At 46.7% G+C, this 17,428-nt stretch overlaps 1 protein-coding gene across 6 annotated transcripts in view; it reads left to right on the plus strand.

Moving 5' to 3' along the window:
• Positions 1-17,428, plus strand: part of LOC146789809 (ankyrin repeat and fibronectin type-III domain-containing protein 1-like) — a 2,714,698-nt gene that overhangs the window by 1,900,627 nt on the left and 796,643 nt on the right. For 2 of the 6 annotated variants that reach the window (XM_085632162.1, XM_085632160.1), the window contains exon 1: positions 1,182-1,398. The exons of 2 other annotated variants lie outside the window; for them this stretch is intronic. The gene's annotated coding sequence lies outside the window, so the exon portion shown is untranslated. Of the gene's footprint in view, positions 1-1,181; positions 1,399-17,428 lie in introns of those variants that run through there. 2 more of the 6 variants (XM_085632161.1, XM_085632163.1) reach the window with 2 other exon arrangements.

Raw genomic sequence — 17,428 nt, forward strand, 5'->3', positions numbered from 1 at the left:
TCCATGGCTCGGAAACAAATGGCTTGTGCTTCCACTTTTAAGCATATTTGGGACATTCTGTGATTAGAAACATATCCCACTTTGTGAATTTATTTTAATGTCAATAACTCATATTAATCGTTAAATAATCATGTGTATCCATTGGTTGCATTACATAACATAATAAGCTGTAACTGGTCAGTGAAATGCCAAACAAATACTAAAAGATTGGGATGTTTTGCCAATCCTGGCCACACCTCTAACTCCGCCCATTGATCCAATCCTCAGGTTAATCCCGCCCTCTGATTCTCCGCCCACAGTTCCCCTACTTTTTTTTCCCCACTTCGACCACTGCCTGCAATCCACCTCTCTCACCCTCACACCCACTCCATCCTTTGCAGGCACAGCGAGGGCCGCTCCTTCTCCTACATTGCTGCCAAGACCTGGAATGCCCTGTCACTCCACCTCTGTTCAGCACCCGCCCTGGCGGACCTCAGAAAAAAGCTCAGGGCCTGGCTTTTCGATGAAAACACAGCGCCCTGATGCTCCTTGGGGTAACAGTGCTTGTGCAATACAAATGCTGATTGATTGATTGCGTCACTGCCAGTGACTACAATGGCAATGTGGGCTTTTTTGAAACTCACCTTTTTTATTTTATTTTAGACATTGTCTTTTGATAAGAGCCCAACAGCTTTCCAAATAATACATTTCTGCAATAACAACAACAAAACAAGCATTGGCAGAGACAAAATGCAGGAACCCACCCCCGATATGTTTACTATGCTAATGCTTGTTTAGTAGCCATTTCTCGTACTGCTCCTTAGCACCAGAGTTTTCTTTCATTTCCAGCAATGTCTACCCAGGACAAGATGTGATGCGAGAGAAGCTCAGAACTTGGGGTGAGAACGGGCTAACAAAGAAACTGAACAAATATAAAAAAAAAACGCCAAAGAGCCGGGGTCAGAGTGAAAGCAATATTTGCTCATGCAGTGAGACAAGAGATAAAAGGTGACAGCAGGCGGGGGGAGTGGGGTCGGGGGCGGAGCATGACGGGGGAGAAATGAGCGCTCCATTGATTAACATTCTGCCCTACTGCTTCTCACTGATCTGGAGCTGCCCTCAGCCCATTGCCAGGCAACCAGATTGTAAAAGTACAACAGTCACTGGAGTGCAGGCATGCTCCGAGCACTCTCTCCTCGCCCAGTTTCTGACTCTCTCCCAGTCCTGCGGTCTGATCCAGGACAGGTGATTCGGGCGCTGTTCGAGACTTCCGCCTGGTGATGCCCCGGGGTGGTGGAGGAGAGAGCAGAATGGATCACAGGTGAAGAGAAGGGGGGGAGGCAGATCACCAGAGGAGCATGGCGGAAGGGCACAGTTAACCACAGGCGGGGAAGCTGACCAGAGCGCAGCGAGAAGACGGTGCGTGCTGCAGGGAAGGTTTGAGCTGGGATCTCTCATCTTTTACCGAGATGAGAACGATTCTATGGCGAGCATCTCACCCTGCCGTTTCTGGAAGCCTCTTTCCTCTGTCCATCAGTGCATTTCTTCTCCTCCCCTAATGTCTTTCTCTGCCCTCTTCTACGCGTTCTCGATCTCCCATGGCCGTTCTGCCGCCTGCTCAGGTACGCTAGCCGTATCTGCATTTGGGAGAACCCTTTGCAGCGTTTAGAAAGTGCTAAAAGCACGTTGCTGTAATTATTTCATCCAGTGTCTCCATGTATTGCTCTTCTTCTTCTGGCACCGTCTCTGACTGTTTATTTATTCCTTACTGTCCTGCCTCACGCTTACCACCATCGCTGCTGAACTGCTTTAACTGTTCACTTGATGACTAAACAGGAAGATGGGAAAAGCAAAGTATTGTTACTTTAATGTCCTATCAGTTTTTGAGTTTCGTGTATTTGTGTTTTTCTTTGTTAATGGTGGTGGTTTATAGCTAGAGACCAAATTCTAACTCTGCCCTGTGTCATGCACCAGCCCAGATATAGAATGACCGCCTTTGATGTTAATGGAATGTCCCATAACCAGAGCCACTAGAATTGTGTGACCCGAATCATTGAAATTATGCTGGAATGTTGACTAAGTTATGCATCAAGAAAAAGAAAATTATGAGGCGTAAAGCAGCAATTTTTGTGATACAATACTTTATTTTGTAATTTTTAGGTATTGCCTGAGACAGTGCATGCGATGTTGCTTGCAAGACAGGTTGTTTATTTACAGAGGGCTTAGAGCTGTATTATTGCTTAACATGAGATGGCTTCATCAGCACTTTCAGTTCATTGCTACTCTTTGGCTGGCACTTGTCTGCTTCTCTTCCTCTTTGTGTGTTTGAGGCTCCCCTGGAGCATGGCCCAAGTACTGCTTCCATGCTCTATGGCCTTCCACTACTCGAACTTTAAGAGCTACTTTTTTCTTTTAGTTACCGCATCCCTTAGAGTACATGTGTTTGCAGGCCATCTCCCCAATACACTCCTGCTTCAGGTTGTGCTTGAACCTTTCTGCCTTGTTGCTTGCACTCGCCCCCTTCTGTGTTGTTGCTTGCCCTGTCGTCATTGTTCACCCCATCATTGCTTGCACTGTCCATCATATATTATTGCTTGCCTAGTTCCGCCTGCCTCACCACCTTGCTGCTTGTCCCGTCCAACCTACATCTCTCCCGCTTTGTTGCTTGCCCCGTCATTGTTGCTTGCCTCATTCCACATGCCCCCTTCTGCACTGTTGCTTGCCCCTTCGTTGTTGCTTGCCCCGTCCATCATACTCCTTCCTGTGTTGCTGCCTAGCCTGCCTCTTCCACCTACTTCCTGCACCGTTGTTTGCCCCATCTCATGCCCCTACTGCTGTGTTGCTTATTCCATCCCTTCCCACATTGTTGCTTTTACTCACCACCGCCCGTACTGCCAAACAAAAAAAAGCTATGATGCGGCCAGCGCTGGCTATGTCATTGCACTTTAAAAAAAACTTTCAGCCATCCTGCACAGCATCTGCGCTGCTGTACAAATGACTGAAATATATCAACAAACCAATATCTATTTCGTGGGTGAGACCTATTGGCCTCACCAATGTTTGTTAAACATGTTACCATTGTCTGGGCAGTTTAGCAGCCAAATACAACACTAAGCAACCCAAAGGTGACCAGTCAACTTTTGTGTAGGGCATTACACTGTGCTGCAACACAATTTGTTTGTTAAAGATCAGCACCTTTTGCAGCAGGTAATGGATTATATGCGGCAATTGGGATACATTCTCATGCTTAAAACACTGTGGCCGCAGAATTAAATAATTCCAGTGGCACCTGCACAAGAAGTCCGACAATGTCTCCATCTCAGTGCTTTTCTTTCTTGGCCAAGTCTTTTCATTAGTTTCTACCTCTGCAGATTTAAGACATCTTTAGCTATACAATGTATAGATGCAGCTGGGGAGACTACAGTATACTATTAATTATCATTGTTGATCATTCACAATAGTTGTCATGGGACCCCTCTGCTCCTTCAGCAATGTAAATAATAATAACCATCATATTTCTCTCAATGGCGCGGCATATTTGGATTATGGCATGTACAGAAGTTATGAAGAAAGGCCTTAAATCAGAACCACAACACAAGGGGTTAAACCAATACAGTGAAAAGGAATCGAAGGGCTTGGGCTTTTGAGCCTGGTCTGTTGTTTTCATCCATGAAGTGATTCTAGCAAACGTGGAGTATGTGAGGCAGTAAGCAGTGATGTCTCACATTACCTTCTGAGGCCACTACCGCGTCCCCTTCCTTACACCTTGAGGTAATGCCTCTTTAAGCTGAATGGAAGAGTGGATGTGGAAGATGGCCTCAGAAGTAATTAGGTTTTTCATTAAATAATCAGGCCATTAGTCAGGCTGGACCAAGAGATTACTGTGGAGTTTGACTTTTGCACTGTAAAAATAAATGTGGGACTGCACTCATATTTCATGTCTATTCTGAATCAGTGCATAGCATTAAAGTAAGGAACATTCCACCTCCCCATTCCGTCTCGGGCCTCTTAGGAATGGTCAGTGCCAAACATTCAGACGTTGGCATAGGGTTGCTGTGCTGGAGAGAACCTTAATTGTCTACTGAGATGCTGAAGGGAGTGTCTGTTGGCCATCAGCAAAGGGTCTTTTGGGCATGGTCACCTCTGAGGAATGAATGAGATGGGGGCGGGGGGGGGCAAACGAAAGATTAAATTCATTTCTATCCAATCCTTGGACATCCTCTGGATAGATCAAATCTCGAGCGGGGTGCAGTTTCGGTTTTATGCTTATTCAGCCCCCAATCTACGGGAAGCGTTAGAGATTACCAGTGCATAATTTAAATGGGGGGTTGAGGCGAGGACCGTCATCTGCACTCATGTTTGGAGACGGCACTTAATTACCCTCATCAGACTTTGAGCAAGAGAGAGAAAAACACAGACGGGGAGCAGGAGGAAGCAGCAGACAGAGAAACCGAGATAAAGGGAGAAAACAGGGACCTGCAACAGTGAGATAAAGGGACAGGGGGTGTAAAGTGATGGATTAAAAGGCCTGAGTTGGAATCAAAATGTTGAAGCCGTGGTTTTTGGCACGCCAACATTCAGAAGCGCTGGCTGTGTGTTTCTTGGAAAAACTTTGGGCCTTTGCACTGAGTCTTTTACAAATTAAACACTGACCCTAGCAACATGTAAAACACTGGGGAATTAGAGGGGGTAGACGAGTGGGAGTCCTGTCCCAGTAGGTCAGAGGTGAGGGCGACACTAGCTACCCCCTGCCCACCCCGATCCGAACTTGTGGTTGTTCTTGATAAAGATAGCCCCTCCCGCTGCAGTGATGGAAGAGGCCTGCCCTTCTAATAGGCTCTGCCTAAGATGCGTGCCTCGGGGTGGGGCAGTCAAGAGCGGTAGACGGTATCTTTTAACCAATTAGTCCTCTTTTGTGCGTGTTCATGTAACATCCCAGGGGAACACGAGACCCACCCTCCAGGGCACTCTTTCCCAGACGAGGCACTTGACAAGAGAGCATGTACTTGAAGAGTGAGCAGTGGCGTCTGACCTCTGACCTGGGCACAGCAAGACATGCTCTGCAGAGGTACTGAGGTCTGCGCTGCAAGAGCGGTGAACCTGCTCTGCTCCCAGGTGAATGAGAGCTGTTTATCAACCTCGGTGAGATTGGGGTCCCCCCTCGACAAAATGGCGGCACAGCATCAAGTGAGCGCTCCTCGCGCCGGACAAAGAAATGACCCCTTCCCTTTTTTATCTAAACCTTAGCTTTTTACAGGAAGTTGTAATGTCCCTCCAGGGTGTAAGAGCCGGAGCTGGACTGAGGGTCTCATTACCGCATGAAAACAAAAGGTCTGTGTGAGCCAGGCCTGGCGGGATTGAACAGGTGCACAGGCTCGGCATTATTCAGCAGACACTATCACCAAGGATACAGAGCACGAGCGCTTTTCATCAACTTTTATTTGTTTTTCTAAAACCTCAACTCCCCCCGTGTTTCACAGAATTTATTGACTGCCACAGCAGACTGCAGATCTATTTTCAGATATTAAATATTAGCATCAAACAGCCAGGAGTGCGTGTCCTTCCTTCCCTTTACACACCCAGCAGTGCAATGCCCCGCTCTGCCCTCGCTCTCTTACCTAACATGATAACATCATTTCCCCTCGCGGCCCAAGAGACTGAAATCCAAAAGCACAAGGACTCAGGGCATCTCTATGGGGAGTCCACTTCAAGAACTGCGTGGCAGAGAGGCCCTACACTCTGGTGGTCTTGGCGAGGCAACCTTATGAGTGGCGAGTGCCTTCAGTGTCATGACAAGCACACCTCTTCGCACCCTGACACCTCTTCCCTCCCAGAAGCCAGAGCGCCTTGTGAAATGCACCATTATCCCCTCATAGGTCCTCCCCGTCCCAGTCATTACAATATGAGGTGGTCCCGCCTCCCTACAGGCACTCTAACACACTAGTATTTTTTTTAAATTTCAATAGATCAAAGGGCTCTCCCACCAGCCTCCTTGCCATGCCTGCTAGTAACAAGACCAGACACAACAAAAGGGGGGGGGGGGGGGCATGACTGGGACAAGGAGGCCCTTAACCAGGGTAATACTAGAATACCGGTAATTAATGGGACATTAACTCCAGCTCTGACCCTAACTCACTTCATGACTTGTGGGCCTCACAGTTGTATAATGTACCAATCAGGGAAAGGCAGCTGCTGTCACACAGGATAAAGGCAATGCCTTTAATCCCAATTGAACTTTCTGTTGCCTAAAATTCCCTCTAAGAAACTATCTTTCATTTGAATTCTCTGGCAGACCCAAATTGTGTCACCACACCCTCTATCCACACCACACACACCATCAGCCCCATACACATAGACACCCCCTCTAAACCCTACACACAAACAGGCCCTCTGCCCACACACACACACCCACATATGTGCATATCCAAAATGAACACAAAATGATGCCCAGATTGGAAAGTTCTTCAGTGTCATACTAAAAGATAAACGCACCATCCCATTGCTGATTACATATATATATCTGTAGGTTTGTCCCACATGGCAAGTTTACATACAATGAATACATCATGGTTAAAAATACGGCAGCCAATACAGTAATATTCACTTTTTCAGTATTAATCAATGCCTTGAGCCTAACCATATGACTGCTGTAGGATTTGTATATGTGTGACTTTGAAGATAGTATTACTTTTCCATGTGCATTTCTTCCACAGAACAATCAAGGCTAATTACTCATCCTCAGCAAGCACCGCCCAACACCACACTAATGTATACAAGTCAATCTCGATTTGGAGTATAACTATTTTTACCTTTACCCCTTTCATTGTCCAAAACCAACATACAACCTGCAATTAGTATGCTACAGACAACCTTTATCATACACATCCAGCATAACTTTGTTAACCCATATATGGAATTTCATAGGACATCAAACAGTACTCTATAGTGAGTTATAACATCACACACAAACTTTCCAATAGTGAGTTATAACATCACACACAAACTTTCCAATCTCGTATATAAGTAGTCATATCCCAATAGCGCATATTAGAACGTACTCCCACACTCGCACGTGCACAGTACTTAATTTGAGCCGGTGGTTTTGGGTGCTCAGTACCGGCATTTAATTTTCAACACCAGCGCTTGTGACAGTCTGCCACAAAGTGGCGATGCCTGGCCACCTTACAGATGGCCACAACAAAAGTTAATTATTAATTCAATACACATTAAAAATATGACTAATACATACCACCCAAGCCTTTCTTATAGCTTTGGGGCTCCGTATTCTACGCAAACAAATGATGGACGGAATGCTGAATAAATCATACATTCACCCCCAGTCAAGAGATCTGGATTAAATCCATCGTTCTTTTTCTTACCATGCCACCTAAGTTTAGACCCAGCCATATGCAAATCAGTCTTGACCCTGTGCCTCATGGGAACAGTACAGACCAAACTGCCGAGCCAAGTCCTCCCTGGACCGGAAACAAGCATCCTGGGACCGGTTTCTTGGTATTACCCTTCATCAGCCAGGCTAGCTTGAATCCAGTGGCACAGTGAGCAAGGGACCCACGTCTGGGAATACCATTCCCACTTAGGGTGAAAAGTTCCACGTAAACAAATGATGGACAGAATGTTGAATAAATCATACATTCACCCCCAGTCAAGAGATCTGGGTTAAATCCATTGTTCTTTTGCTCACCATGCCACCCCAGTTTAGACACAGCCATATGCAAATCAGTCTTGACCCTGTGCCTCATGGGAACTGTCCAAACCAAACTGCCCAGCCAAGTCCTCCCTGGACCGGAAACAAGCATCCTGGGAACAGTTTCTGGGTATTACCCTTCATCAGCCAGGCTAGCTTGAATCCAGTGGCACAGTGAGCAAGGGACCCACGTCTGGCCATACCCATCCCACTTAGGGTGAAAAGTTCTACTCAAACAAATGATGGACGGAATGCTGAATAAATCATACATTCACCCCCAATCAAGAGATCTGGGTTAAATCCATTGTTCTTTCACCATGCCACCCCAGTTTAGACCCAGCCACATGCAAATCAGTCTTGACCCTGTGCCTCATAGGAACAGTCCAGACCGAACTGCCAAGCCAAGTCCTCCCTGGACCGGAAACAACACTATAGAAAATAGTCTTCTGGTCTGATCGATGCCCTTCCCAGATCTACTAAAGGGGCTGCTGCATACTGATAGCACTACAATTCCATAACAATGGTGGTAGGCGCTATACAAATGCAAATACTATAACATATTGTGCAGAAACTTAATGACTCCGACTACATGCAGCAAATGTATCCATGATGTTACAGAGATGTTATAAGATTATATCCATGTGATTGATTTTACAGTTTGTGCCAGCATACACCATAGACAGCAGCCTATCATTTAACATTTGGAATAAACATTGAGGGATGCTTGTTATGAAAAAAGTAGTTTCGACCCACAGTTAGAAGCTTTTCTCTGAACCATGGAGAGCTGGTCGACCTAAACAGCAGAGCTATCCCTCACAATACCCAAATCTCACAGACTTAGTCCACAAACCATTAAAGTATCCATCTGTTTAAATACATATTTCTGGCTTGCACACAAGAGAGCAGAGCTGTGACTCAGGTTACATAGTTCTTACAGAGAGATATACATTATCTGTTATTTGGTTATATTACTTTTTTAAGGATTTATTTTTTCTCCCAAAATAGGAATGTTTGTCTTCTGTGCCTGTTGAAAGTTACGTAATGTGGAGAAGTATACTAAGAGACGTTTGGGTGTGATATACGTTATAACACATGTAACGTTTACTTCACTATACTCTCAATTTGTTAGACATGCAGTCACACAGAGAGTAGCTACAGAAGGGCAGCTGGTAAGCTGAAGAAGATGCAGAAAGGAAAAGAGAGGGTTTGGAGCCTATACAAGCTAAGTGGCAGACAGTGGTGTAGCTAGGGGGAAGGGGTGGGGAGGAGTGGTCCGCCCTGGGCACCACTGTTTTTGGGGGCGGCGGAGGTGAGTAAGTCGTGTCTGTCGACTACCAACAATCCCCCGCCAAACAAGTCCTCCATCGGCTGCCACCCCCCCCCCCCCCCCCTCTCTTACCTGCACTGAGTGGCAAACTTAGGGTCCGCCCCGGGGGGCAGTTGGTCTAGCTACGCCACTGCTGGCAGAAGATTAGTTTGACTCATTTCCGCGTGTGTTACCCCTTGTTGCACTAATGAGGCCAAGCTGTATGACAGATGTCTATCAGTTTACACATATCCTACAGGTTAATATGGAACACAGCCAGGCTGCCCTGCAGGCTGCAGAGAGATATCCTCAGAACTTAGACTGCAGATCAGTCTCTCAGTTACTCATGTTGCTGGTATGGGCAGTAGACAGCACAGTATTTAAGCAAACGCATCACATCTAGGAGAGACATTTTCCCTTTATATCCAAAATATTGAAATTTCTCAGATTTCCTAGTTTGCTGCCCCTAGTGCATCTCTCATTTAGAAGCTAGTTAATGGGACATAAACATTCTCGTAAATGTTTCACAGGTGGGCGAACGTCCTTGTGAATCAGTTCAGATCTTAGACAGTTAAAAATAAGATCAGCTGTAGTAGCAGTAAATCTTCTATTTCGGCTATCAAGCCATTAAAAGCTTACAGGCATAAAATGCAATATCAAGATCAGCTGCAGTGTTTCACGTTTCAGTTTAGTTTATTGTTTCAGTATGGCTCTGTCTCGCCCCCTGGCCATGTGGGTGGCGTGCAGGTTACAACTGGTAGTGATGTGCAGAGAGTTGGATCATGAGTATGGTTCATGCCTTTCGCAGCATTTCAGCAAGCGACAAAGGAGATACTCGGGTGCAGAGTAGCAGGATTCCATTCCCACAGGACCCGCTTTGATAATCGACAGATAACTTACAATGTCACCCTGAACATTTAAATGTAAGACACGCTAGTGTTAAATATCCCACGGAGCTTAGATGAATCACTTATTGCCCTGATGAAGTCTTAGGGAGAGATCCCAATGGACGAAACACATGTTGGCTAGATGCTTTTTTTAACTATGGAGATAATTAAATAATTACCTTTTTTATTCAAGGACCCAAACGTCTTTGGTGTGCAAACATTCTTGTGAATCAGTTCTGATCTCAGACAGCTAAGAATTAGAATATAGAATTGTAGAAAGTGTAGTGATATCAAATGTTCACTGACAGCTTTCAACACTGTATCCCATAACATCCTGATTAAGAGACTCTTGAACTGTGGAGTGGGAAATACAGCATTGAGCTGGGTCGCCTTTTTTCTGCTAGAGGGTACCTTTAAGGTATCAAAAAAACCATACCAGTCAAAAGTGCTCCCAATAAAACAAGGAGTACGGCAGGGCTCATCTTTGAGCCCAACAATGTTCAATGTGTCATTGCGACTCCTTACGGTGGTCATCAGCGCTACAGGTTTACCATCATCTCATATGCGGGTGACACACAGCTTATCTTCAGGATGTCACAGAACTCTTCCCACATGGCTTCGTCCTTGTGCCTCTGCCTTGCAGAGGTTGCCATGTGGATGGACAGAAACTTTCTTAAGCTCAATGCTCGAAAGACTGAGGTTCTGACCTTGAGAAATCATTCAAACATCTGATCCACTGCATGGTGCCCATCACTACCTGATCAAAAACTCAAGGTTAAGATCCTGGGTATTTGGTTTACTGGAAAACTGTCTTTCAACAGCCAAATTACTGCAGTGGCAGGAAAGTGCTGTGAAGTCATCAAGACGTTGAGAAAAATGTTGTGCCTCCTGCCAGAGTCAGCAAGAAAAACAGTAGTTTAGGCCCTGATCTATTACTGCAATGTGTTGTATCTCTGAGTCATACAGGGCCAGGTCAACAGACTCCAAAGACTGCAGAACGCTGCTGTGCATCTCTTATTGAATCTTCCGTAGGGTGCATCATTGGGGGGCACCCTTGAGTTGCTTCTCTGGCTTCCGGTGAGGCAAAGGTCATCAATAAATGCATTGTGTTATTGTCACAAGGCGCTTGCTAATAAAGGACCACGGTACATTTAATCGTTGATTAGACAAAATATACCAGCGAGAAACTTAAGACCTGCAGGGGAGGGATTGGGGTCTGTTTCCAAAGTAAAGAAAGCAAGCTCTGCAGTTGTGGCTGCTCCCAGGAAGCAGCAGTGGCACTGGAAGTGTGGAGGAGGGATGCGTTTAAAAAAATTCACTTACCTGCCAGCTGGCCGTCCGGCTTGCCAGCCACTTCCTTTCCTCGTCCTCTTCCTGGCTTCTTCTGTGTAAACAGGAAGCAGGAAGCACCCAGCTCCCCATAGCCAATCAAAATGCTGCAATGCAGTGTTATGATTGGTCTGGGTGCCGTAGTTCTGCGCTCGGCCAGAGAATAGGAGCCTGGGCATGTTCTCCATCCATGCTGTAATGCAGCCTGGGAGGAGAACATGCAAAGTACGCATGACTGTTCGGCCAGCCCGAGAGGCACGTCAATCAGTCGTTGCACACTCACAGAGTGCCCACCACTCCGCCCCCCTGCTCTGAGAGCAGAGCAGCCCCTCCCCTACAAGATGCCACAGCAGGAACAAATAAAATAATAATAACATCAAGGTATTATCATTTTAATTTTCCTTTTTTTACACTGGGAAAAGTGGTGCGGTGACGCTCATCCACCTGAGTGGAGGAGCTGCCACTGAAGCTCAGGCGGAGGTCCTTTTAGTTACTTGGCACCCAAGTCATGGGATGCTTTGCCACTGGTGGTTTGTCAGGTCCAGTCAGAGTGCGCCTTCAGGAAAAACGGAAACCTTGGTTCTTCAGTGTGGGATCTAGGGGAGTTTAATTATTGCTTCTAGGGCTGCGAATACTCGTACCTAGTGCTGGGCCACCACATTTGAGGTAACTGTGCGCTTTAGAAAATGTGTTATTAATATTAAACTAGTTGGTTCCATTAGTCACCTTACTGATTTATTGTTCGAGAGCACAGTTCGCAATAGTTCATGCCCTGATCTATAGCCCAGATCAATCCCCACTACAGGACACATCACCAGAGCTCTGTGAAAGGATCATGCTTGAGTCTGACCAGGAGCTCCAGTTGGATTGCTGACGAGAGAATGACGTGGTGCAGCCTAGATGACATTATCAGGCCTATCTCTTTCAGTCAAAATGATCCGGTGTATTGCCCTTGTACATGTTCCGGAAATGCAAATGATGTAGCGCTTAAAAGTTTGAAAATTGTAGGGGTGCGTTATATTCAATGTTAGTTGGCACCCGCATATAATCAAATGTGTGCTCAGGTATTTTATGTGCAATGTATTACGAATTGTATAACCTATATCGATTTTAATAGAAGTGCCAGCTATGTACAAGCACATTGTAAAGGTATTAGAGAAATGTATAGAGTTTAGCCTACATGAAAAGTAATGTGGTGTTAGAAATGTGTATCTTAGACTTCGTGTCTGTAGACTGTTTAGTTTGACCACACATGAAAGAAAGACGTAAATGTCAATACTGTGATTTAAACCTGCCTGTGTAACCGAAGTAGTGGCCAGAATTCGCATATATCGTTGAGGCGAAAGGCCTGGTATTTTCTTATGTTAGCCAAGGGCAATAGGCCAAAAAGGATTTATTCCAGTAGAGGTTTTAGGCTGTAGTAAATTGCAACTTAAAGGATGTGAAGAATGTCTGCTTTGCATGATCTCACCCCAGGTGCAAGGACAGTTGCTCGTTAGTAGAGAAGCTCTTTGTTCACAAATTGACTTATGTAGTAAAAGCCAGACATGGGAGTGTATTGGAATGTGCCAATCGTAACTCCTAGTGCGGATGGCGTCTGGGACTCAAGGCCAAGCGATGGACGATGGAACTGGACAGCGCTCTGTGGAAATTTACTGAAAGACGACCCCGCAGAAGAGGAGGCGCAAAGGGCGTGTTCTGGGATTTGGGGTTCTGTATTAGGGACAGCGCCCCGAGGGTGGAGGCAGATCAGAGCAGCCCAGAGCAGAGGAAGGCTAGGCGAAGGGATAGAGGGGACAACTTAGACCAAGCTCTCTAAGTGAAGACTTCTTATGAAGTTTCACTCTGACACCTTTTACTGGATGAGGGTCTCAAGGGATTGCTAAGTAGGGATGTCATCTAGTGCAGAGTAGGGACAGAGATGGTATGGTTCAGTGTCCCTAGTATCGACATTTGCTTGGTAGTGTTCTACCTCATGCTTTTAGAGATTGTACTTTTAGTTATTTTTAGCCGTATGCGGATTCTCCGTAGAGTAGCTTTTGTGTTAGTGCCTATGTACTTGTTGTGCCTCGTATTGAGGACTTTGTATCTCCAAATCTTTATGCTGATAATAAAAACCAGAGAGCCAAGAGATTAAGTCTCGAGTCCTTGATTATGGCAAATTGTGGACAGTAATTTTGATAATTGTGTCTTTCCCTCCACGCTATTGGACAAGTAAAAAGGTTCATCTGACCAGAGTGGGTTCCAGTAGATAATTGCGAGATACTAAAATGGGCCGGAGCAGTTGGTAGCAAACGAGGATGGTTTCTTTCTGATAGCGAGGGAAGATTAGATAAGGATAAGTGACCCTTGAGGCCCAAGAGACGATAAGTGATGCTGAATCATCAGATGGCAAGCAGCAGACGGCAGCAGATGAGCATCGACGGCGAGTAGCAGCACGGCCGAAAGCAGCAGTTCCAGGAGTGAGTATGAAAATGAGATGTTGTAGATTGCGGTGTTGATTTGTTGTGTGATGTCTTGCGGAGTTGTTGTGTATGTCGTGTGATTGTGAGATCAGGCTGTGAGCGCGCGCAGCCCGGGAATTGTGGTGTAGAAGACACCTGAGATAGATTTTGTTGACCACCCAAAGGAGATCGTGAGGTACCATCGATCACCTGGACCGAGATAGGGGGAGCGAATGCGTGTGTGTATGGCAACTTAACGCTGGTCGTGGGTTGTGGTGTGCAGATCGGAGTGTTAGTAACCTATCAGAGGCGATCTGTCTGGCCGGACGGGGGCAGACGGGCGCCAATTGAGGTCAACAAAGTCGAGAGACTGTGGACGAACAGTCAGGGGCTGTGGACGGACAGCCAGAGAAGTAACTTAATTGGTTATTTCAGTGTGTGAATGGGACGTGAGTAAGCGTGAAACGAGTTTTGGAGAAGGGAACTGCTGCGAGCGAAGGAAGGTGACGTCAGAGAGTGTCGCGCTGTGATAGGCCGGTTGGTGTGAGTCGCGCTGTTATTGGAGGATTGGAGAACAAGAAGTAAATAGGGCGCGAGATTGAATTTGCTCATCATGAAGTGCCTTAGGGCTTTGCGAGAGTTGTGTAGAGGCGATAAGCATGTGGTTGTTCGTGGGGGAGAAGAAGCCCCTCCCGAGGATACCCCGGCACATTACATGGCACAGAATGTGGGGTTACATACTATAGTTTGGATCGAGAATTGGTACAAGGTTACACAAGGCGAAGGGGAACTAGCTTTCCCGAGGTATGGCTCATTTAGACTAGCAGTGCTGTACCAACTGAAGACGGTGATGGGGTCCTTAAAACCCTTGCCAAGACCAGCACAGTTTGAAGCATTACATGCGTGGATTAGAGCAGCGCATGATAAGGAAAAGGGAAGAAGTCAGGAGAGAATGAGGAAGTCGATTAGGGCATTTCAGGATGCCAAGTGGGACGCAGCGGAGAAAAGATGGAGAGTGCAGACAATTGAGGAAGCAAAATTGTATCCCGCGCTAATGGAGGAGACGGGGATAAGGCATGGGAAAGCACAGGAAGAGGATAGTGATTCTGATGATGGGGTATTGCAAAGATTGCTAGACGAGAGACCACCCCCTTATAATCCAGATGAAGCGGATGATAGGTGGGGTGAGAGGGGAGACTCTAGGAGGGTAACAATCCAGCCTGAGACCCGAGTGGAAGGGTTGGTTTCGTTTGAAACCGCGAGTTCACAGGGTCAGTCTGAGTCTAGTGGGAGGATTGAAAGAGAGATGAGGTTACCGGATGCCTTAAGGGTACCGGTCACCATTGGACCGATTGTGTCGATATACAGTCCGGAATCAGAAGAAAGAGAGAGGTCAGAACGAGTGGCAGAAAGAACGAGGAGAGAAAGCGGAGAAAGTGAGTTGGAAGGGGCAACGGCCCGACCTCCAAGCCCTGTACAATGGAGTACACCATTAGCAGCGGTGTCAGACACATCTAGGGGCGAAGAGGACGAGAGACCGGTGAGGCCGAGGACTCTGATGGAGTCGAGATCAGATTTGGGGTCATGGGTACCGCCAAAGAAGCAAATGAGCTGGAATATGGGCAAAGCGGGGACAACCCCAGTTGCCTTTACGAGCCATTCTGCTCCCATAGAACCACCAGAAGAAAGGAGAGAGCAGGAACCGGAATGCGAGTATGATGAGGGACGTGGAGCAAGTTGTCAGGTGTTGAAAGGGGCCTTGAAGGCAGGAATGATAGATGTAGTAAGACTTAAAGCAGAGGCGGATGAAATAATATATGGGAACCTACCTCTTGAGAGAGTAGTGACATATACTCCAGATGAATTGCTTTTTGTAGCAAAAGATGTGACTCGTAAAGCACGAGCGGCACATGAGAAACTGGCGGGTTTGGCTAGAGAATATGGGGTGGATCTATCCAAGACTAGAGCATTACAAGGGAACCATAGGATGCATTGTACTGAGCGGGAATTGGAAGAGAAAAGAGTTGTTGGTCTATGGTCACATACTAAGGAACTGATTGTAGCTATGAGAATATGGCTGATGCTTGACAAATGGCAAGAGAAATGGGCTAGGAAAAAGAATTCTAGGGGAGCGAAAGGAGGGAGCTCTGAAGGAGATTTGCAGGAGGTAAAGATCCTTGCCTTGAGAGAGGTGGCGAATGGAGGATATGTGCATGTACCATGGAGCAGGGGGGATTTGGCATCATTTACGAATGATTTTCCCAGGCTCAGGGAGAAGCCTGCAGAGTGGTACAAGCAAGTTGAGCGTTTTGTTAAAATTTCAAAGGTGTTGTGGATAGATCTGAACACCTTGTTCGATATCGTGGTTCCGGGAGATCTGTGGAACGCATGTAAAATTGCTGTTGATTGGCCGGACTATGAGCCTGATAGGAACATAGTTACAAATGGTCCGTCGCCCGTGGTAATGAGGCTGTACGATAAGGTAATTACCTGGTTGAAATCGAAGGTTTCACCCCAGGACATCGATTGGGTGAAGATAGACAGGACAGTGCAGGAGCCAAAGGAGACAGTACATGAATTTTATGAGAGACTTTTGAAGGCTTTTAAGCAGTACAGTGGTTTAGATGAGCTGGAAACGAAGGACATGGGACAGTTTGTGTCTAAGTTCGTGCTGGGTTTGAAGCCCGAGGTCAGTCTTATGATACAGCAGCATTTGATCTGTTGGCAGAATAAGCCTGTAGATGAGATCTTGCAGTACGCCAGGTACTGCACGGATGAGATTGAGTCAAAGCACAAGAAGATGAAGGATAACCTATTGCTCATTCAGATGCAAGCTGCTCAGGGACCGCCGAATGGGGGTCCAGTGGTGCGGAGACAAGGAAACTATCAGACAGGGAATCAGAACGCGCAGGGTCAAGGAAGGCCGAGGCCCGTTGACCCTAGGACAGGCATAGATGTAGCGATCTTGAAGAAGACGACTGCTTGTCACCAGTGTCACCAGGTGGGACATTGGAGGCGCGAGTGTCCCTTGAACCCCTATAATCAGCCGCAGATGGAGGGAGGAATGGGTCAGGTCCCTGGGGCAGAACAGGTACAGACGGTGACTGTACCGAGAATGATGCAAGGGGGGACCGGCGTCTCGCAGGTGCAGGTTCCCCAGCCACCCAGGATGCAGAACATACAGCAGGGAGCTCGGACTTATTTGCAGATGCCCATGTTCGAAGTGGGAGAGGAGAGGGATGCAGATTTGCTGGCGCAGCTAAGTTTAGGTCAGGACGATGATTGCATACTTAGGGCCATACTAGAGGTAGATCAGAGAGGACCCTTTGTGGAAGCAGAACTCGACGGACGCCCAACTACCTTTTTGGTAGATACGGGGGCTACCAGGTCAACCATAAGGTCAGCAGTGGTCCCGGGGGTAGCCCTCTCTGGAGAATGCATACAAGTGGTTGGAGTGGCGAACAAGAGGCTAGTGAGCCCCTTGACAGAACCGATTCCAGTCAGGATAGGCAACTTTAGGGATCGACATCAGTTCGTGGTGTGCGATTCTAGCCCTGTTTGTTTGCTGGGAAGAGATTTGTTGTGTAAGCTCAATTGCACAATCTACTGTACCCCGAAAGGAGTAGAGGTACAGACAAGGGATGATGACGCGACCTTTAAGGTTGCAAATCAGCGGGTGTGCGTGGAAATGTACCCGGCTTTGACAGTGGAGGAGCTTCCACCGGATTTGAGGGAGTCTGTATCGACCGATGTGTGGGATCTAAGCGGAGAGGAGATC

This window comes from Triturus cristatus, chromosome 10 (assembly GCF_964204655.1).
Source record: "Triturus cristatus chromosome 10, aTriCri1.1, whole genome shotgun sequence".
Classification (NCBI taxonomy): domain Eukaryota; kingdom Metazoa; phylum Chordata; class Amphibia; order Caudata; family Salamandridae; genus Triturus; species Triturus cristatus.